The sequence below is a fragment of the Corvus brachyrhynchos genome, unplaced genomic scaffold, assembly GCF_000691975.1.
Source record: "Corvus brachyrhynchos isolate BGI_N302 unplaced genomic scaffold, ASM69197v1 scaffold4, whole genome shotgun sequence".
NCBI classification, from domain to species: domain Eukaryota; kingdom Metazoa; phylum Chordata; class Aves; order Passeriformes; family Corvidae; genus Corvus; species Corvus brachyrhynchos.
Window position 1 is genome coordinate 5,687,044 of NW_008237878.1, and position 22,946 is coordinate 5,709,989.

Below are 22,946 nucleotides of genomic sequence, written 5' to 3' on the forward strand. Positions count from 1 at the left end.
CCCTACCTGATTCATCTCTGCACCCAAATCTTATCTTCTCCTCAAAGAACATCAGATCTAACACATGGCATACACAAAACACTCCTGAACTGAGATCTCCAACAGAAGAAACAACATCTGCAGCAAAATTTTATCTATTGGACAAAGCTTATCCTGGAAGAACATAAGAGCCTGCAGAGTCCCCTGGAGCAGAGCAGGAACAAGCACCAGTTTGACTAAAAATAAGCAGTGGGAGAGACATGGTGGTGGCCCAGAGCTCCTAGTGAGTAAGAAAATAGGAACTGCTTCTCAGAAAGTGTAGTGGGAGCTTCTCTGTTATTTCTTCTAACGTAAGGGGCAGGACAATCCCATATCTTTAAAGTTTTTGCAGAAGGGTACAGGTTTGAATCCTACATTAAGAAAAGCTCCTCTAGGAGAAACATTTTTATCAGGCTGTACTATGGAAAGCTAGAGGCTCCTTGTGAAGGCAGAAGAGAGCCTAGTGACAGAATATGAGCGTCTCAAAGCTGACACAAAGCATACCAAGTGCTCATGTGTGCTTGCTCTCCAGAGTACCAGAAAATACCATGCTACAACCCCAGAGAGGAAAGGCTATTAACCCTTGAGGCACTTTGTTTCTGATTTTGCTTTCAGGCACATGGTGTGATGGCTGGGGTGTCCTGAACAGAGCCAGGAGCTGGGCTCAATGAGCCTGGTGGGTCCTTTCCAACTTAGCATATTCTGTGATTCTGTGATAAAACTGCACTCTCTCATCTGAACCTCACCAAGACCAAATGTGACTTTATTTGCCTTTAGCCATAACTGCTAAACTCACTGCATCCACAGGAGTCAGTGCTGAGACCAGACAACTGTTCTGTAACCTCCTGTATGGGGAACATTAGTAATTGGAGATAGCGTCCAGCAGCCTCCCAGCCTGAGACAACACGTCAGTCCCCATGAAATTGCTGGGTCATTAGTCATCTCCTCCAGCTTTCATTTTCAAGCCCTCCTTTATCTTTGGCTATGATTAGCACTCAATTGCATTCACCTTTGGTCACCCTCCAAAAAGCACCAGGCAAAAGAGCTCATGGGACTTGAATACCACCCACTTCTGAAGCATTCAAGAAAGTTCTTTACTGTTTGACTTTAGTATCTGCTTTCCCATCTTCCATGGGGCTATGCCCTGTAACTCTTTCTTTGTGGCTGGCAGAACTTTGTGCCCTTCCTTCCCCAGGCTCAGACCTCCCTGGTGCCACCACAGGCAGCTCTTCACTTTCCCATGCCCTTGATCACTCAGCATCTTGGCTCAGTGATGCCATCCACCCCTTCCAGCTTCTCTGCTTCCTCACTTTACCCTGAATTCCTCTCACCTCCCTCCAATGCTTTCCAGGAGCTGCTTTCTTGCCTTCCTCCTGCTGCTTGCAAATTCTTTCCTTCCCGCTTTGGACACTGCACTCCTGTAAATAAATAGTTGCTTGAACTGCTCAGTTAAGAACCTGGCCTCTTCCCACTACCCATGGCATGAGGAAAACCCTCAATGGTGTTTAAGCAGCTGCAGAATGAGGCCCAGCAGCATCGAGTGACTTGGCAAGGAGTGACATCGGTGTTACAGAGACACACGTTCCAGCGTGGTCAAAGTGAGGAGACCATGTGGGGTGATAAGATTTTCTTAATCTAATTTTTTTATTTTATTGTTCCCTCTCTTGTGGTTCCTCCCGTTCCCACAACGAACAGGGGTTTTTATTGCTGGGGTTAAAAAACACGAATTTGCATTACATCCTGGCTCCCGCTGTAATACTTCAGTCTTGTTTCTCTCTCGTCCCCTCTCCAGAACAACTGATGCTATCACAGCCTGATTTAATTTCAAAGACGGATTGTGATTTGGCAGTCAGGGAAAAAAAAAAAAAGCCAAGTTAATCAAAAGTCACCATCTGCTGCGTTGCCATGGGGATATTCCTCCCCAATAAATGTGCTCTTTGCCAAAATCACAGATAACAGCACTATAAAGGGTGGGAGGTGGAGGGGGGAATCAAAGAAAGAAGTTCCGACACTAGGGGGGAAAAAACGAAAGAGAGAAACAAGGGATAAACAAGAGGCAGAGAAGAAGTGGGAGAGGAAGGAGCATGGACTACTGAGGAAAAATGACAAATGGACCAGCTAGGGACAAGGAGGAAAACAGAGAGACTAACAAGCAGCTGAGGGTGACAAAGTGCTGGAGGGAGACAGACAACTGGAAAAGAGGAAAGAGGAGAGACACCTCGAGACACCCTGCTGCATAGTATACCAAAACAAAACAAGCAGAGATAAGAGAATTGCCCTCAAAGCCTTGTCTCAGGGGAAGGGGAGAAAACTGAAGCATCAGTGAGAATTCTCAGGGATGTTGGTTGGAGCTCAAGTAGAAATCTTACCACTACTCACATTGTAGTTGCCAAAAATAAATGCCTGGATGAGACGAATGGTAAAGCGTAGGCATGACAGGGTCAGGTCCCTGGTGTTTCAGCAGCCCGGATGCTGTCAGGACCCTGTGGTGAGCTGGAAAGGGTTCTCATGCTGCAACACAGCACCAGGACCTGGTGGGATAAAATACAAATTATCTGAAAATGAGCATCTTCAAGCATCTTGAGATGGCAGAGAGACGGGGGCTGGTCACTCAGTTTAATTTCCCCTTGTGATACTGAGCAGCAATTCGGGATATGGAATGTAAGGGCAAAGAGTGCATCTGTGCAAGGGGACACTGCTGTCCCCAGTGCTCAGAGGGGACCAGCCAGGCCCCCACAGCACTGTGCACCCCAGGCACAGGCACTGGGCAAGGCAGTTGCCCAAGGAGAAGTGGGGTCACCTAACATGAAATGAGTAAAAGCCGTCAAATTTCAGGTCACAATGTGTTGGCTGCCCCCTGACCCTGCTTAGAGTGTGCTTGTGTGTGTTGAGTGCCCCTATTAACCCCAGCAGCTAACGGAGATATGGGAGGCATCCCACCCTCCTCCCCAGCCCCAGTAGGAGCCAAGCAAAGGGGTCACTTAGCACCCAGGCTGGTAGGATGGGATGAATTATTCACAACAGAGGCACCACCAGCCTTTTTCTTCCTCCTTCCCTGTTGGGGAATAATCCCGGAACAGATCACAGGTTGTATGAATTATTCACTCAAAAAATAAGTGAATGACTTCTGCATGAACTTGGTTTGCAATTCAACACTAGCACTGATAAGAAATGGTCGCTGCACAATGACTGGAGAAGCACAACACCTCATTGCCCATATCCAACAGTCAAAAACTTGATCAGTTCTTCACTCTTCCCTTTGCTCCCACCTCCTCCCCACACTAAGAGGTGCTGTAAAAATCAGAAGTCTTAAACACAGTGTTGGATGACTTTTTCTGTATAATCATTTCAGGGCACCAGAGTCACACTTCCATCCTTCTCTGCTCAGCTGCATAAATGTTTTGTTTTGAAGGAAAGCTGAAGAGAACTCCCATCACACAGCTCTGAGAACTGGGGTTTAGAAGTGTGCACTAGGTATGTCCCACAAGGGCATTAATGCCACTTTAACCTATGCACATGGGAAGAGTGAATTAATTTTAAAATTACAACGAGAGGTATTGAGTAATATTTTTCAGAGTAGCTTTAGTGAAGACTGAAGGCATTGGGACCTCTGAGCTCAAATGGCCTCACCTGTGCAAATGGAGCCAGATGGGCTGTCAGAACAGCAGAGTTTCTGTATTCCATATCCCATCCTCCCCCCATAACTCTAACTCAAGCCTCCCAGAACACCTCTCCCAAGCCAGGCAATGTCTAGGGAAGCAGAGATGGCCATGGAAGTAATGAGGCCCTTCCAGACCCAACATCCTCTCTCTGTTGGCACAGTGGAACTCACCTCTGGCTGGAGCTGAGAAAAGGTCCAACACGTTGTCTAAAACCCTCTTTACCCTCTGCAGATGCAGGATGGTGCCCTTAGGGAGCACCATGGGACTTCCATGTCATGCCTCCCCCTTTCCTCTCATTGGACTGTTACAACATTTTTACAGTGCTGGAAGAATGGTAGTTTCAGCAAGACAAGGGACAAAAATAGGAAACAACATAGATTTTTTTAAATTAGAGAATTTTGTTAAACAAAACCTTTTCCTATGCAGTCACCCTATTGCTACTTCATCTTTTCTCCCCCCCTCCCTCCCCAATTAAACAGCAAATTATACTTATCAAAGAAAAGAAGGTAAAAAGAAATCTGAAAGACTGTAAGAAATCTTTAATTATTAGTATTGTGGCACGAAAAGCCGTTGATCCCCTTAGAAACATACATGGCCAATTATAAAAAAATATAAGAGATGCAGACAGAAAGGTTTGTCTAATAAGTATGAATCGCAGGGCCATTTAGAACATCAGTGTTAAAGCATTAGAGTTAAATAAAAAAGTAAAAAGGGGCTGATGGTTTTAACTATTTCACAGGAGGACAAGAGGTTGATACTGATAAGACAAGCAGTATAGTGAAGTTAATTATCTGCAGCCCTTGGTGCACAAAGCTTTTTGAGCTGGTGATTAATAGAGATAAACCATTCAAACTTCACATTTCTAAGGTGAATGAAGATGGCAGAGGAGCTGCACAGCCCCAGCATACCAACAGCATACTCGCAGCATACTAACAGCACCCTATCTCCTCTGACAGTGAAGGGCTGGCTGCTGCAGGGGGCACTGGGTGGGTTTATCAAACCTGATCTGCTTCCCCTCCTCTAACGGCAGGGAGGTTTGGGAAGTACGGAGAAGGGGTGGCCACACACCCCCACTGCCTCTGGGTGTTGCTTCATCGGAGATGGCTGGGGCAGCTTCCCTCTAACTTATACAAATCATCTTTACAAATACTCCAGCATTACTTCTCTGACAGTAACACAGTCTGGGGGATATTTATGTGCAAGTATTTAATGCCAGGCACTGCATTTGCTCTTTGTCCAAGGCCTGCTTGCTGCTGGGTGTGTGCAGGGGACCCTTCAGCCTCATCCCACCCTTTAGCTCGGGAAGAAGTATTGCAGCCTCCCTGGACCAGGGTCAGTGCAGCAGACAGGACTTGGAAGCTTGAAGGAAGCACAAGTCCTAAGTAGGAGTCCTGCAGGGTACCTGCATGGAGGATGGGAATAAATCAAGTGGTCTGCTGCTTTGGTGAGAACTGGGAAAAAAAAGATGTGAAGGCTGACCCAGCTGCTGGTCTTTCTGAGAGAGATAAATCAGGCACCAGGGGGTTTATCATGCTTGGGTCTGGCAGATAAGACCTAAAAACTGGAGAGTCTGGATGTAAAATCAAGAGAGACAGATCTTGACCTTAAAAGATTTCTTGCCACATCTCCAGACCAAAGCAGTTTAGACATGCTCCCAAGACAATCCTAACCCCTAAACTCTGGGATTTGGGTCAAATATTTCTCCACATCTCCTGGAACTGAACAATTCCCAGAAGATTTCTGATGCTTCCTGCTGTACCCCCTAGATACTGCAAGGACTGGTTTTCTTCTTCTGATACTTCAGTGTTTCTATCTAGAGCCCAGTTAGAACAATGAAGTTCAGAGACAGCAGCAAAAATGGTTCAGGAAAAATGAACTTCATTTCTAAGCTTCACAAACTACTTGGTGCGTAGGTTTCCAGTTCAATTTGAATTATAGGATGACTTTGGGGTTGGCTGTTATTTTCTCCAAAGTGGTTGGTTGGCTGTTATTTTCTCCAAAGAGGTTCCCTTGTCCTTGATAAGTTTGGAAAGGCATCTAAACTTCAGCATCTGCGAACAAAAGAATCTTATATTTTTGGCCAAACTAAATTGAATAAATTTTGTGTTTGTTAATTGCATCCAGGCCAACCTTGTGCAGGGCCAAGTTTCAGCCCAGTGGGATTTGCACATGGCCTGGATACAAGCTATTGTAAATGGGGATCCCTGAAGGAAAAGCTGACAGATGGTGATTCTAAAAATGTTTGCCAGAGCCAGCCTTTGTGACACAGAAAACCCATAGCCAAGGGGGTCCCTGAGTTGGAGAGATGGTTCTGAAATATGTGGAAGGCCAGGGGAGTTTGTTGGTACTGGAGAAATTTGACTGGGCCTCTTCTCATTGCTTGCCAAACCCATTTCCCTTAGAACCACTTCTCCAAGATCTGGTTATTTGGATAAAATGGAAATTGGATCAATGCTGCACCTGGTTTTCCAACTACATATTCCAAACCCACTCTTATTTCCATGCTCTAAAATAGGACCAAGATGGAGATAGTTTATCCAAGTTACACAGAAACCCTCCTCAGCCAGTACCATGAGCGGAGTTACAGTCTGGCTTGTGCTTCAGCATTCTGGTGATGGGATCAACACCCAACTCATGGGTCCATCTCCCTGTTAGTACTACTTTTCTTCTAACTAAATGGCTGCATCCAAAGTCTGGATGAGGAAAGGTCCCATCCAGCACACATAAGCAATTCACAAGGAAAAATTTCTCCTTGTGATTTCCTTGTCAACACTGCAGATTCAGAAGTTTCCAGGCAAGGAAGATAAGATCCAAAAATGAATTTCCAAGTTGGCCCCATTCATAACAGCAGCATCCCAAGACACCAACAGCTTTCCCAAAGTGCTCTGCAGCAAACATCAAGCTTTTGCAGTTAAGAGTCATTCTTGGAAACAACAGGTCTCTCCCTTCCTTTGCTCATCATCTTCATCAGTGTCAAGTTTCAGAGGCTGCCAAATAAAGGGGTTTCAGTAGCTCCGTGCAGAGCAGTGGGAGAGGAGTTAAAACAGGATAAGGTGCTGTGAGTCATCTCTGCCCCATAACTCCCGGATGGGGGGGTGAGGAGCTGGAGGTGCCTGGGCGGAGGAGCCCAGGTTCACAGAGATCCCGGACACCTCGGGGAGAGGGGAGCTGGCTCCGTGGTGGCAGCAGCAGCTCCAGGAGAGGTTACAAGGCCCTTGCAATCAAGTTCAAATTACGTATCAGACACACGCTCCCGCAAACAGACTCCAGACACCAGCTGCTTATTTTTAGACTGGAAAAGCCTTTTCTTACTGACACAGGTGGTGGGGCTGGAGCACGCAGAGCACCAGCAGAGCCAGCAGAGCCATGCCCGCCCGTCCCCAAAGGGGCAGTGCCAACGACCCTCCGAGCGCTTTCTGTCATCTCTCTCCACTTTCACGGTGGAAAAGGATGAGAAAGATTTCTGAATTGCAGCAGAGGGGACCACGAGAACCTCTCCTGACACGCTTGCACAGGGTGTGCACAGCCCCAGCGTGCCTTGCCCTCGGTGACGACCAGCCTTGAGCTCTCTGCTGAGCTCATCAGTCCCGATGTTCAGCAGCACTCATTCAGAAACTTAAAGAAAACAATATAGCATCTTGGGAATTGCTTGTGCTTCCTTCTTAAAAACCCTCAGCTTTTCTTCATTGCATTCCTCATCACTATAGCTGTAACCAAACTAGTTCACAAGTCCTGACATCCTGCTAGCTCCTTCAGCAACTGGACAAATCATTTGGATCAAATTATTTATTTAATGAGTTCTGCTTTCTCCCTGCAAACAGCAAGTAAAGAGTCTGCAATTGTTTTGGAAACATTTTTTTAATTTTCTGCAACTAATTTTCCTGACTTGCATCACTCATTGCAGCATTTGTCATCCGAAAACTGAAATTTAAATCCTTCATCTGGCTCCTAGCAAACATACCTGTCACATGCCCATTTAGGTGGTCAAAAAATTAGGAAAACACACTAAAAAGAGTTTAAAGCTGCCCCTCACCCCTCAACATTCTTTGCCATTAGCTTGTTTTATCTGTTGCCAGTCATATTCATATACATATATATGCATGTGTATGCCAGGATATTAATGGAAAGTCAATACAAATAGGAAACAAGCAGAGAAAATACATTTACCATAACTTCATGTCAAATCACTGCTCTACGAAAATGCACATTCTTCCTCTTACATCTCTGCAGTTATATGGAAAATGCAAGAAACAAGAACTTGTCTAAGAGATACCCTTTACAGGGATAGAAAAGCAAAGTTCACAAAATATTTCAGACATGAAGATAAACATATTAGAAAAAAAAAAAAAGAAGAGAGAAATGGCCTATTCAAATCTCTAAGTTTAAACAAGAGACAGCATTAAACAAAAAAACCAATCTTTCCCTCTCAGGGGAACTCACCTTTTTGAACTCTGACTGCAACACAAGGCTCTGCAGAGCCCTTTGGCTCCTGCCATCTCACAAGATCCTACAAAAGAGCATATTTTTCTAAAAATCAGTAAGAATTCACTGGGGGTAAGGAGATATTTCTCCAGGAAAAAATGAAAAAAAAACCAAAACCAGGTGGCTTCTAGAAGCCTAAATTTTATTTAATGCTCTTTCTGCACAAGACATTCCTTCTGGAGGTTTTGACAAGGAAGGTTTGAGGTGTGTGCAGCCCTGCAGTGACAGTCACTGGTGTGTCCAGGCTGCACATTTGGGGTTTGCACCCACATGCTGGGGCCTCAGCGGGGCACAGGGCTTAGCAGCAGCTTACACATGGCTAGCACAGCAAGGACAGGGGATCCTGAAGGAGCCCAGCTTCACTAGGAACAGTCATTTCTGCATAGGTATTGAAAAATAATGCCTGAAAATTTGGGAGATGTATCCAGGCCAGAAGAATTTTTTCTTTTGAGCAAGAATAACTCTATGCTGGGATTTTGGCAAAGTAGTAATGGGAGAGTGTAGCAAGAGTCAGGTTAAGTGTCCATCAGAGCTGTTCTGCTCCAAATACCAACAAGATTTTTATCAAGGGTAACACAAGCCCTCCAAAAAAATCCAGTGTGGCAAGTTTGCTCCCATCTACCTTACTGCCTGGTTGTGACCTTTGGGCAGGACACAGCTCATGAGCAGACTCTTACCTATCATTTTTTGGTGGGCTTGACTTGGTCACACTATTGCAAAGGTCATTTATTACCTCTTCTCCGTGCATTACACCTCCTGCCCCAAATCTTCGTGCTGTTATGGCCGATGGCACTCCCAAGGCAACCATGAAAAAAATCCCAGTTGCTTGTGCTGCCCCATTATGGGAAGGTTTTATTCTTCCATGGCCATACCTGGGGAGGAAATGATGTAACACAGCGGTGACATCTCAGTGAAGATAAAATGTTGCTCAAAGGAAAACCAGGCTGCTTGAGGTTTCTGTTCTGTGTCTCCCCTGCCAGCCATTTGTCAGGAATTTATGCATGGTCTTTAGTCACTGTTGACTCACCTTCTCTCCTTTGCTTTTAATCACTCTTCAAATAGCACAGGAGAGGTGGAAGCTCTGCTCACTTCCTCGGTTAGGAAATCAAATGTTTGGAAAACACTGGGTGCATCTTCCTCCTGCAAGCCCCAGGTCATGCATCCTCCTTACTGGGATTGCAGAAGAATCTTCGTCCCCCCTCTCCCCCATCTCATTTTTCTAATGACTCATTTATGGTAATGCAGCAGGGGCTTCCCAGTTTTTCAAAGCAGAATAATCCCAAAGTACTAAGGCAGCCCGGAGAAACCCTTCCCAAGCATGTTTTTGTTACAATAAAAGCCCTTAACTCAAAGGAAAGACCTGGGCACCCAAAGGGCATGTTTTGAGCACCCTGACTCAGCCAACACCAATGAGCTGTGTGGTTTCCCAGTACCCTTCAGGATGAAAGGCTTTCGGAGAACAATTCATAGATGTCTTTGGAAGTCATGGAAGGCTGTAAATTAGCAACAGCAAGACATGCAAAAGGTCTATTCCATCATGCAGTCTCTGCTATGGAATCTTTTTTCTGAGTTGTATTTTAGTACAACTAGTGATGATAACTAACTATAAAGCCCTAATAAATTTGCTGAATGGCATTTTGGTTTGGTTTTTTTTTCACGTAGGAGCCATGTAGCCATATGCTCAACTCCACTCCTTTTTGCATAAGTTAGGCACGTACTTGGCATCTCCAGACTCTGTGTCTGAATTCAGACATGACAAAATACAAATGTGTGTGTAACTGCACAAATGGGTAAGTGACTGCTGGAAAAAAGGAAGGTGGACATCAAACAGATTATATAGTTACTTGGCAAATGCTGGGAGATATTCTGGTGAATTTTTACGTACAAAGAAATAGAAATCTTAGTCATAACTTACTGGGATATTTTAATAAATAAAGTTTAAACAAGGGAGAACTTCAAAACAGCAACTCTAACATTTTTGTGACAGAGGTGAGATTGACTGTTATTTGAGGCAGGTTGTAAAACACATAGATTGGAAAGATGGGGATCACAGTATGAATGATTTGCAAGTTGATGTTGGGTTTCAGATTATAATAGAGATTCACTTAACCACTATTTGCAAGGGATATGATGGGATCACCTCAAACTGCAATGATTAACTGCTCAATTATTTCTAAAGCATCTAAAGGCAAATTATGTTTTGCTCCAGATCTTCATTTTCTGTGAGGAAATTTGAATGATCAGACTTCTTTTGCTTCACAGTACTGTTTCCATTGCTAAAACCTGAAGTACATGTTCAGGCTATAATAAAGGAAATTTGGTTCTTGCTATGACACCATGAACTTGCATTGAGTTTAAAAAAAAAAAGGATGAATTTTATCATACTTACTTTGAACCAGTAACTACTCTCTCTCTCACACATGTGCTCATAATTACTATTTTTGCCTATATGTGTGCATTCATTACATAAACATAAGTATGTATACAAGTATAACATCATCTTCATGCCCAAACCAAGTGGACTGCTCATTGAATTCAAATAGTTTCTGCTTGCAAAGTTCTCCCATAAAATCCAACAATACATTTCAGAATAACAGAAAAAAAGAAGAGACAAAAGAGAGAAAAAGAAACCAGCACTGCTGAATGTATATGGAGCCTGGACTACTTCATTTCTCTGTGTTGAAACTAATTTGTTGCATTATGTTTCTATCTCTTGCATGTCCACATTGCCACAAGGTCTTATTTTTACAAAACAGACCCATCATTCTTTCCCACAGGATGAAAACACGGCTAAATACTTGCTGTAAAAAAACCATTATGTGATGTGCTAGCCAAATGATACACTAATACTCCGACGTAAGTGCTTTTTTGGCAACTACTCAAAGGAGCAAAAATTACATCGTTTTCAACCCCAGTGATGATAAGATTACACAAAAGAAAGCAAAATATACAAAACGGGCTGATGATAAATATTGTACAATAAATGGAGAATAAGCCGGTTTTCTTGCTGTCACACTCTTTGCAGTTTTCTGCAATTTTTCCATCACTTGAGGCAGCCCTACCAATTATTTCCATCATATTGGGTGTCCCCTGAAAAAAAAACCTGACAAAAATAAGGATTTGAAAGATTCCTTTTCAGGAACTTCCTCTACCAACTATTTCCTCCTTTTCAAATGGGGCTTTCAGGGAGGAAGTGGTGGCCAGCAGTAACATTCCCCATGGGAGGGACCCATCTTCCCTTCACATGTGGAGAAGCGAGAATATCCTCTTATGAGGCAGAGCAGGAAAAGAAATCATCCTTTCATCGGCAGTGTATTCCGACCGGATAGGTGTCTGGTGCCGTGTCCATGATGGTACCTTCTGAGGAGTCATTGCCAGTTGGCTTCAAGCCCCACATTGCAGAAGGACAATCAAGAGTCCACTGGTTTATCCTCTACCCTACTTATTTGGGTTGGAAACAAATCAAGACATTAACAACCAAATGAAAAAAAAGCAACCCTTGATCTTCACTCAGATTCTCCACCGTGGAAAGATTTTCTTACATCCTCAGTGAGATGCTCAAATATTTCTCCTTCTTGCTAGCAGGCACAGAGTTGGTGGAAATGTTTCTTGCAGCTTTTCATCTTTTTTTTCCCCAGTTTGCAAACCCAGTTTCCTGCCTTCTGAGTATTCCTTTGCTCCTTATGAGTGCTTACTAGGTAGGTGGAAGGAACCAAATGCCAAGGTTGCACAGGAGCTGTGTGCTTTGAATATATTTTTTTGTATTTAGGTATGTAAATCACAGCTGAGCTCCCTAGGCAAGATTTTAAACAGAGGGGAAAAAATAGAGGAGTACAGTTAGGATGAGGCATGGACTCAGTGGATGGTAGAGGGGGAAGTCTGCAGCAGAGAAGCCATCACCTCCCTTATCATTCTCATTAGACGCAGTGTGTTTATTGCAGTATCCAAATGTCCGGTATCCCACAGGAGCAGCAGCCGGTGGACCAAGCAGCAGCTCTGCCTCCAGCACCAAGGCATCTGATGGCACACACCACACCCCCAGAAAGCATCCAGACCACTGGGGAGCCCCGAGCACACGCTGCTGGCCCGGGCTGCACGATGCAGCCACGCAGCCGCCACATGTGGTCCAGAGCTGAGGCTGCCCTGGGGAGCCAGACGAAAAGCAGGCGCTCGCTGGCGGCCCGGCAGAATATCCCTTGTGCACAGATGTTTGGAAAGGCAGGCTCAGGGGGGGCACAGAGCAGGACAGCGTCCCCGAGGTGTGATACCACCAGGAACGTTTGCAAACACCATTTAGCGGAAGTCAGATGCCTATTTATCGCTTTCAAAGGGAGACGAGATCGGCTGTTAGTGCTTGCAGGATCAAATGGGTAAATTAGAGGCAGAAAAGATCGCCATTCAGGCTAATAGGATTTACACTCTCAAATCAAGTTACGTGGATGCATTATAGGGAGTTCACATTGAGGGGAGCCAATTACCCCATTAGCACTAATAGGAATTGCACTAAGGCATCATGTGAGAAGACACATGCAAAAAAAGATCGCAGCTTTCCCTCACTTAGGCAGGATTGTTTTGCTGAAACAAGGCAATAACTGATGGATTTTTTCCCCCTAAACACGGGCCAGGGTTTAGATGTTAAGTATTGGCTTCATCCAGCCCTTTCATTCATAAAGCTGGGAAGAACCTTCTTCCTGGAGAGCAGTTATGAGCAGTTATATCACCTCTCCTGTACCTGTTGCCACGTCTGTTAATACGCAACAAGGGCATAAACCGAAGTCCTTCTGCTGCTAAGGAAGCTGCATCCAGGGATCTGTGGTTCCTTCTGACTCTCTGAAGCTGCTCCCTGGCTTTGTCTCCAGTTGCTGCTGTTTATCACCGTCTCTTCACTGGCGAGTGCCCAGCGGACACATTTCTTTCCTCTGCAGTGCATGCAGGCATCTTAAACCGATACCTGTAAGCCTAATGACGGTTCTGTAATGAAGAAAAGGCAGCAAAATTAAATGCGAGTGGCACATTACCACACTTGTTTTTAATTGATATTTAATTAAAAAGTTAATTATTAATTAAGTTTATCAATTGCACATCAGTTGTTCAATAGAAAAAGGGCTCATTCATTTAATTATCTGCGTGCAACCGATAGTATATGCTTTTTAGCCAGGCAAGGTTATCTCTGCATCTGTTCTAATTTAGATCAGTTTAGCTTCTAATCTATCGAGAGTGCTTCTTTTTGCGAGCTTTTGATTTGATCTATAAATGTTTACTCACAGAACTGTTGGGTTTTAGAAGCTGATCAAATAAAAGGAAGAGTTACTCGGAGTTGCGTTGCGCTCACCAAAGGGCTGCGGTGGAGCTTTCTTGCAAAGAGCAGCTCGGGCTTTGCTTTAACAATGCGCCTGCTGTAAAAGTTTCAAAAAAGATAAACATCCACCCTGAAAGTATGTTAATAGCCCAAACAATGGGGAATCTTCAAAGGGCAAGAGAGGCCTGAGAGCAGAATACAGTGACAGACGGCCACCACCGCCTGGGGAACCTCCTCGCTGCTCTTGCTGCAGAGAGGATTGCGGGGCACAGACCATGGTGAGGGCTGTACAGAGGTTCCAGCTCCAGCCCAGGGTGTCAGGGAAACACTGGTGTTCCTACAAAGAACTAGGGCTCCGGCTTTCCTTTCTCTTCAAAGTTATCCCTAAGTGCAAATCAAAAGCTATTTATAGAGGATTTTTGGATGCCACATAGTAAACCTTGTAATAAACTCTTCCAGTACTTGGATAGTATAACAGAGAAAGATGCCCCGTGGAGGCTGTGACTCCAATAGTATATTCTAATAAATTATCTTGTATTTATTTTAACTGTAAATCACAGTGCTGGTCAGTTTCTAATAAAAGTAGCATTCAGTGCATATATTAAAAAATACTAAAGAGTCTTGGTACATCAGTACATTATTGGGGACCAGACCTGCTTGGTGCTGAGGATGCTGAACATCAGCAAAGTTAATAAGAAACTGAGGGTAACCAGACCTGTGAGCATTGTAGGAAGCAATAGATGGGTGCTGTGTAACTAATTAGAAACAGCCCTCAGCTCAAGCTTTCAGGCTTCAGCCCCAAAATGGGCTGCAGCTCTTGCATATCCCTGAATGATTCTCATATCCATGGCAGGATAGATGGCTTTCCACAGGCAACAACCACAGGACAGTCCCTGTCCCGGGAGTTCAACTCAAATCATGAACGCGTGACAAAAAATGCAGCAAACTGCAGAGGGTAAGGCAAGGAAAAGGTGAGAGAAAAAGATGCTACAGGACAGAGGGCGGATGGACTGCCTTGAGGGGGCAATGCTGAAACAGATGTGTCTTTTCAGGGCTTAGTTAATCAAGCAAAGGAAATGTATCACAACAAGTAAATAGCTGCAGCACAGAGGTTCATATAATTCAGGTGAATGCCCAGAGTCTGCAGCCTGTATTTGATCTGAAGACAAGAAGCCCAGGGCTGTCTCCCATCTCCTGAATGAAAAGCACTAAGGGGAGAGGGCTTTTAAAAGGAAGGTAATTTACAATGCAATATTGCCGGGGGTGGTGGTGCTGGTGTGTTTGTACAACTGGAAAGACGATAAAAGAAATCTCCATGAATAGTAACTCTATGTTTATAGATGGGTGCCTCTTTGCCAACACTGCATGCAATGTGCATTCATCTTCACCAGATATTCAAGTGGCAGGACTTTTTCAAGCAACAGTGTTTATAGAAAATGACTGTTTTGAAGCTTTACACACTAGAATTTGAGGAAACTTAAAATTTACATTTACAAACATCATCAGTCACCCTATCTGATAAATCAGAACAGAGGAATCTGGCTTAACTACTATAGATGGGCAGCAAACAGCAGTTGGTTTCTCCGGAGATTTGCTAATGTGGGTTGAAATAAGAAATGTAGCATGCATCTGCTCACAGATACTCTGACAAAAAAAAAAAGCCAAACATAGCAAAGCACTGATTTGTGAGGAATTATATACGCCAGGTGCTCTTTCTTGACTAGGGGACAAAACTGGAAAATTTCCTTTCTGTTTTATCACCCCATTTTGATGTAGCATTGAGCCACAGGATGCTCCTTTCCCTCCAGTGACAGGACTAAAGTGAAAATAAAGAACTTCCACATTGTCACAAGTTATCAATGAAAGTGGCATACAAGCCAGCAGCTCTGAGAGATGGGAGACAAGGGAACAAAAAAAGCCAGTTTGTTTGTTCTTTAAGGTGCCACTGCACAACAAGATGGTTGATAAAGTGAGAGTTTTTTTGACTGGAGCTTTTCCACAGCTGGGGGACACCAGAGAGCCCTTTGCCTCCCCCTTGACCCCATCCTCTGCTTAGGATCCTCTGCTGTATGATAAGGAGTGAATTAACACTGCAACTGTTTCCTAATAGGAGTGCTAATTTAGTCTGTCATCCCCAGTCGGCCAGCTATTCTCACAAAGCCTGTAAGAATTTCATATGTCTGAGCTCTTTAGGCTTTGCTGCCAAATGAGTTTGAAGAAGTCACTTGGGGAGGGATTGAGAGATGCCTGATGTAGGCCTGATGTAGGACGCCACACTATTTGTCTTTGAATTCTTGGGTTGAACAATTTCCACATCTATTGAGCAGTAGGACTTTTAGGATGAGACCATTTCTTTATAAGTTATGAGAAACCAATAAACACCTTCCTTCCATCCCCCGCAGATGCAGAAATTAGTTAAAAAGTACTGGGTTCCTCTAAACTTATGGCCCAAGAGGGTCCATGCTTGCCTGAGTGTTAACTGTGACTTTCTGCCCCAAAGGGTGAACCTCTCCAGTTGTCAACAAGCAGTAAGCAAGCCATCAATCAAGGAAGAGCCAGGTCTTCACACAACACTTTGATTAAAACTTTGGTTTCAAAGCTGAATCTCCTGTGCCCTTCTGCAGTCCTGGGCTCCACTGGCAAACAAGCGCAGAAATGCCGCTGGGGAAAGCATGTTTGTGTGAGATTTCCAACCCAATTTTGCAGACTCAGATGTTAGGCAGTTTAGATAAGGGGATGATTAGAGGTCTAAGCCTAAGGTTTGAAATACCCAGACTTCCTGGAACCACTGGTGCAAATCCCAGCAGGGCTGACTCAGCCTCCACCTCCCGATGAAGATAAAGTGAGCTCCATGCACAAGTGTGACTTGTGAGGCTCCACCAGCCAAGACCCCACTGGGGTGGAGATAACGATGGTGTCAACAGTGTAGAAGGGGATTCCTGACGTGGTGAAGGCGAAGCGCCCTGGGTCTGTCTCCACCACAGCTCCTGCTGGTGCTCCCATTCCTGGGCTCTGCCACAAGTGATTTATGAATCCTAAACTTTTCTAGAATTTCACTCCTGCATGTCCTGGTGTGTATGTCCAGAGTCTTGCAGTGCTCCTGGCAAAACTATGGCCCTTCTTATCTTTCTGTTGCACCACATATTGACCCCTTCAGGGGAGCTCTGTATCAGCACACTTTGTGACTCACTCAGAGAAAAGCCCTACAGAATCATATTACATCACTTTTCTATCAATCAGTGCTGTGATCTATTAATTTTTACTTCAGAAAATAAACCAAATTCCCAAATTTCTGGTATGATCTTCACACAAATATTTAGTTTGCCAAGTGCAACTACCCAAAAGTTATCAGCAAAAACCTTTTAATAAACAATCAGAACTAATCGATTTATCCTTTCTTTTCCTTTCAGCTACTGGACAATTAGCCAACATGACAAAAAATTCTAGCATGCATTTCCTCTTTGAAATTATTCATAATGTTCTCCTTTAATAACTCACAGAGTACTTGCAATTTATTCTTTTGTGCCGTGTTCTGAAAATTAAGTCATCTGATCAGGGGCTCCTCAGGAAAAAAGATAAAGAAAACCATACAATTTCTGTAACCATCAAACACAGCATTGATGACTGATTTCACAACGAAGCCTATCATTTGAAATGCACTTTAGGAACGTATTGAAACAGCAGAGCTAATTAAACCTTTGCTTTCCAGTAGCATTCACCTCATTACAGCTCAGACATTCACAGGGCAGCAAATCTGCATGGGACACACATACTTGAATATTCTCAAGTAAAACTGCAAAAAAGACAGAACCAGACCCACATTTTGTCATTCCTCACCCCATATCAACAGATTGATCACATTGACCAAACCAGGTAACAGGTACTCAGTTCTATTACTCAGTCCAACATAAAAACAGCAGTAAGAAAATTTTAACCCATTCTCTCTCAAGCTCCTGTTTTCACTTTGGCCAACTGGATGATTACTCATCAGCACCTCCACTCCCAAAATGTTCTTCAAGAGAGGCAGGAGATAATGTGCTCATTCAGGGTTCTTTGAGCCACAAGAAGCATCTCCAAACTGCCACCCATGCAATCACACAGGCGAATTCAAAACAAACAGTTAACTTCAAGGGAGGTGGAAATAAAGACCCTGTTTTCCTGAACTTCATGTTCCCATGGTTGAATTTTCCTGTGTCCTAAAAGGTACAAATCTCATGGAGGTGTTATGACAGAAACACTTCCAGTGGCTGCAGGACAATACCTTACCCTTCTCTTCCTCTTTCTCATATCGTTTTATGCTAATTATACTGCTTCTGCATGTGCAAAATCTTTTCTTTTGGTTAAAATAATGGTTTGGTTGCCTCTTCTCCAAGTGTTTTAGTTTAACAAAACAAAACAGGAACACAGTATTTCTGAGACTTCTACCTGCCTGCCATCTTTCACGGAACCTTGCACATAGGCTCCAGTGTTACTGAGAGAAGGAGTGAAACATACTTCTTTTATGCCAAGGCTTAAAATTACCCCAGAAGACATGCATGCACACAAGGAAAACTAAATTACTTAGTGGAATCCTTGGCTTTCCTAATAAAAGTGTCCACCTTCTGGTTTTTAATAAAATGCAGCCAGCATTTTCACTCTGCTTTGGTCTTGCTTAAATTTAAATTCCCTTGGGGCAGTGTCTTTGCCTTTCTATTTGCTTTTAAAATGCCCTATGTGCCCAGCAGCTCCAAATATAATCTCTAGAGCTGCAGGGAGAAAAGTCTCCATGAGGACGCGCCTGAATTTTGTAATGCAGTTGTCTCCATCTTGAGATGTCCTGGTGCAGAAGAATTTCCTCGACAGGGTTTCACCAGCACAAATACTTGTTTTTTGTCATTTCATGTTAGAATACACATGAAAACTGCATCTGAGCTTCGGTATGCATCACATCAGAGCAGCTTTGTAAGTGAAATTCCTGCTCAGAGAACAGAAAGAGTGATTTTTCTTGACTCATCCCAATTCGGCAATAAAATTCAAATGTGGCAAACCAGACCATCCAGGCTTTTTATTTTTCCTTTCTTTCTTTTCTCAATTCCTCACCCCTCCCTTTTTTTTTCAAAGCAACAAACATTTTGTTGAATTGTTCTAAATAATGACAACATTTGAAACCACTTCAGTCTGTTTAAGATCTCAAGGGGAAAATTTGGTGAATAAATGACTCAGGATAAATCAAATCATTTTGTTCTAATAACTGTGTCTCTCACTCTCCTTATCTCAATTGCTGTCCCTACTTCTATGTGCTCCCAACTCCTGGGCATCACCCTTTGCTCTGAAGTTACTTCACTTGTCTCCAACTCTGCAGTGGTCTTCATCCCACCTACTCTCATTGAGCTCTCAGGTTTCTTCTATCTCATCTTCCACTGCAACTCATTTCTCCATGCAGTTCCCAGCCTCCATCCACCAGCCCCACTCACCTGGCAGTGCCTCCTCTCCCTCCCTGCCCATCAAGCCTGCTACACAGCTCTCTCCATTGTTGTCTGCCTGCTCTTCTCCCCTAAAATCAAGTTTCACACAGGTACAACCCCACCTGGACCAGACTCTGGTACCTCTCTACACCTCATTGCAAAACGAAGCCAACATCCTCCGCTTCTCCCCTCTCTCCCCTGCACCACCAGCCCTCCCCATGCTGCTGTTCAGCGTTTGGCACAGTAGCTGCAAAGCTGACAGCGTCCTTTCCCACCGCCTTTGGGTACGGCCTGCATGGGAAACGCCACGGGACACGGAGCTGCCTCCCGTGCCCAGGGTGCGTGGCAGAGTCAGGAGAGGTCAGGCCGCTGGCTTGACCTCCTGAGCCCATCTGCCTCCACGCAAGGGAAGACACATGCTCTAAACATGGATTATCTTTTCAGGACATTTGTTTCGGGAGCGAGTTGCGCTAAGCAAAGGTACGTCAATTGATAATAAACCTGCTCCACACTGTCATTTGTGGGTGATTTGAGGAAAACCAGACCATGTAATCAGGTCTAAGGGGTCCCTAATACCAGAGACGCTGGTGCTGTCAGCTATAGAAAATAATTAGAACGTTATCCCTGTGGCAAGGAGAATGTAAATACATCTAAAATACGACATAATGACATTCTCCTCTGTAAGCCAGGGGATCTGCTTCAAATAAAAGGGCCATTAACACAACAATTAAAGCCGAGGGGGCCGGTGAAGTAGGGAGCTGGCCTGGTGCAGGGCGAGGCGAGCGAACGCCCGGCGTAAATCTTTCGCCATCCCAGCCAGGAATGTGACTATTAGCCCTCTCATGACCCGAGGGCTTCCCAATAATGCATCTGCTCTCTGTCAGGGCCAGGATTTCGTAACGCGCTCCAGTGCGAGCCCAGGGCTGACTCCACGGTGCGGCGCCAGAGCGGGAGTCGGCGGGAGCGGGGAGGCTCCGCGCTGGACCTTGGCCCCAGTTCTGAAAAGCACTTAAACCACGGCCCCTGGACACGTCTCCTCCCAGGGATGTTCGGGCACTCAGACATGAGCGATGGGTGGGCTTCACTCGGTCGCTTTCCCGGCGCAGAGCTGGACCTGTGGTCATCTCCAGCAGTCCTTCTCTCCATCTCCGTTGTGGGGAGGTGCCCGCGGGATGGGGAACGTCCTCATGAAACTCCAGCTCAGGGAACTTGCAAGAACCAAGACACGGAGAGCACCACGGAAATTAAGGCATTTTTCAAAGGAAATAATGTCACTGCTTTCACCATGCAGGCAGCAAACACTCTGAAGAGGCTCCAAGCAACGCTGAGATAGTATTATCTATAAGCTCTTTGGCAAACTTTCGGAAATGATGGACAAGTGCTTGGAGAGGCCAGCAGTTCCCACCTTTCATCCAGTCTGAAATAGGTGATGATAAAAGTCCCAAACGTATCAGGAACTTTGATTCCAGACAAAATGCATCCAGCACATCCCTGCAGGTTGTTGGCAAAGGAAAAATACCGCTGAACTGGCAAAATCAGCTTCCACAATAACATCAGGCTCAGGCATAAGTTTTCCTAAAGCTGACAGGTTAGGTCACAAATAAAAAATTTATTTGATTCCTTGTAGAGAGGAAAGTCTCATCAGGTTCAAAAGACTTTGTCTTATTTTTTTCTTTGTTTTTGATTTTTAGTTTTGCGACTTTTTGTGGTAAATGCAAAATTTTGTATGTCCGGTGGAAATTTGTAAATGCCAGAAAACAGGAAATGGTTGAGTCGTGCAGGAAGAGAACAGTACCAAATTCAGCTCTTTGGGAAAATCTGTCAAAAGTCAGTTTTATTGCACCTATCCTCTTTTTCAATTCTAATAATGCTTCTAAGAGCATGACATAGCAGGGTCTTCAAAACAAAACAAAACCCACAGAATTGTACTTTTAAGCCCCAATGTTTCAAAGGTAACCTGCTACCCATGTCCTGTTTTGGGCATATGGATGTTCCCGCTTCCCACCCCAAATGAATAAATAGTTGCAGAACATACAAAAACTTGTAAACCTAGTTAAAAATGAATGCTGATTTAAAAAAATAAGGTAATTCATGTCCTCTCAACCTTTATAAGCAAGGAAGATCTGAAAATAACAACTACAGAAGTCACATTTCCCTTATGAAATCATATGAAACACCCAGAAGACACACAGAGATAATTTCTCCCTACATTAATGACTTTCACAAAAGCAGCCCTTGTTTAAGAACTGAGAAGCAGAATAACTCAAGGTACACTAACTGAAAACAAGACCTTGATATCCAGAAATATTTACATCTCATGAAATGAAGCTGGGCTCTGGTTGCCAAGAAATTCAGAAATTCAGACCCAGTTTTGGGGCAAAGAGAAAATGTCTCATACTGTCTGGGTTGTGTGGGCACTCAGTCCATCTCCCACTGATGGATACAGGATCGAGACTCTTTAGGGGATGGACAACTGAGCTAAGAGAGAATTATATATGTCAAAGTAGAGCTCACAGCACAGTAGGATCTCAATATGGAAAAAATTACATAAGCAAAAAATTATCTGCATGTCCAATATAGAATAATCTTTCAAGATACTCATTACAAGTAAACACAGGATAATAACTAATGGATAAGCTAATTAGTCATGCAAATCTGATGGATTTTCACTGCCTCCTTCCAGCCACTTACTTCTTTAGAAGGCATTTCATTTTCTGAGTAGTGCACAGTTTAGCATCCAGTTCGTATTAGCTGGGCAAAAAGACAGTCCTTTAATCTTCTGACACTTGGGTCCTCAGTGTGAAACACAGGGAAACTGTCCAACGGAGAAACAAAATGAGTGATAATAAAAAAGAAAATATTAGCAAAAGCTCCCATGGAACAAAATGAGGTGGTGTTCTCTGGCAGATCTCATGCCTGAACATTGTGGACAGCAGTCACTTATAACCTGCGATTGCAGGGACAGCACCTGACACATGTGTCCCTTTCAATTATGTGAGCTGCCTTATATATAATAAAGCTGGTAAAAAGGATCTGAAATAAACCACAGCCAGCCTTTATAACTAAGGTCACACTGGCCAAAAGGGTTGTGAATGTTCCAGCAAGCTAGGAACAAGTTTCTAGACAGCTGGAGACATTTTGAGCAAACATGGGCCAAATTAAACCTACGTGGGAAGCCAAAGTGAAACCAGTAAAAGCTTGCCTACTCAGATGACTTTTGTTTGAGCTGGAAGCTAAATTCAAACAAAATTCCTGGGATGATGCTGCTTTGACTGTGACAGCAGACACCTGAGTCATGTGATAAGCACTTTGCTTTAAAAATTCCACCGTGTCACTCCTGAGAACACTTGCATATCAGATCCATGAGAAGCAAAAACAAGGGGTCGGGGGGGAAAAGGAAAAATAAAAGCTTTTGTACAAACCCTGTGAACCAAGTCCCCTATGTCTCTTTCCTTCCAGACATTTGTGAAAAAACAGCTCACTGGAACCACAAAAAACAACAACTGAGCAGCATTCTAATATGGGACATCCTGCTGGACCAGCCTGAGCCAAAGGAAAAAAGAAAGCCACAAACGTCAGAACTCAAATTGGACACTCAAACCTAAAGCCTTACATTTTGGTGCATTTTTTTCATTTAAACTAGTGTAATCAATTGGTCACCATAATAGAGGCTTCAAGCAGCTGGCTCAGTTAGGTCCATCTGTGACGAACCCTGGAACCAAAGCCATGTGTTCTAAAGTACACACGCTTGGAAACACAAATAAATGATCGGCTATTGTGTCTTAAAATATCTACAGTTGACTTTGTGCATCACCACTAATAAGTATTATAGCACACTGTGTAGTCCTAATGTTGTCTGTGGAGCTTCCAATCAGTTCCCTAGAAATACACTTCATACGGTATTGAGTCCTAGGGACAGATTTTCTCTCATATCGACTTAAAAACCATGGGTGAAGTTTTATCAAGGGTCATTGCCTTGGGCTAATGACCCTATCTTGGGAAAGGCTGCAGTTCAGAGGGCACGAGAAATAGTATGAAGAG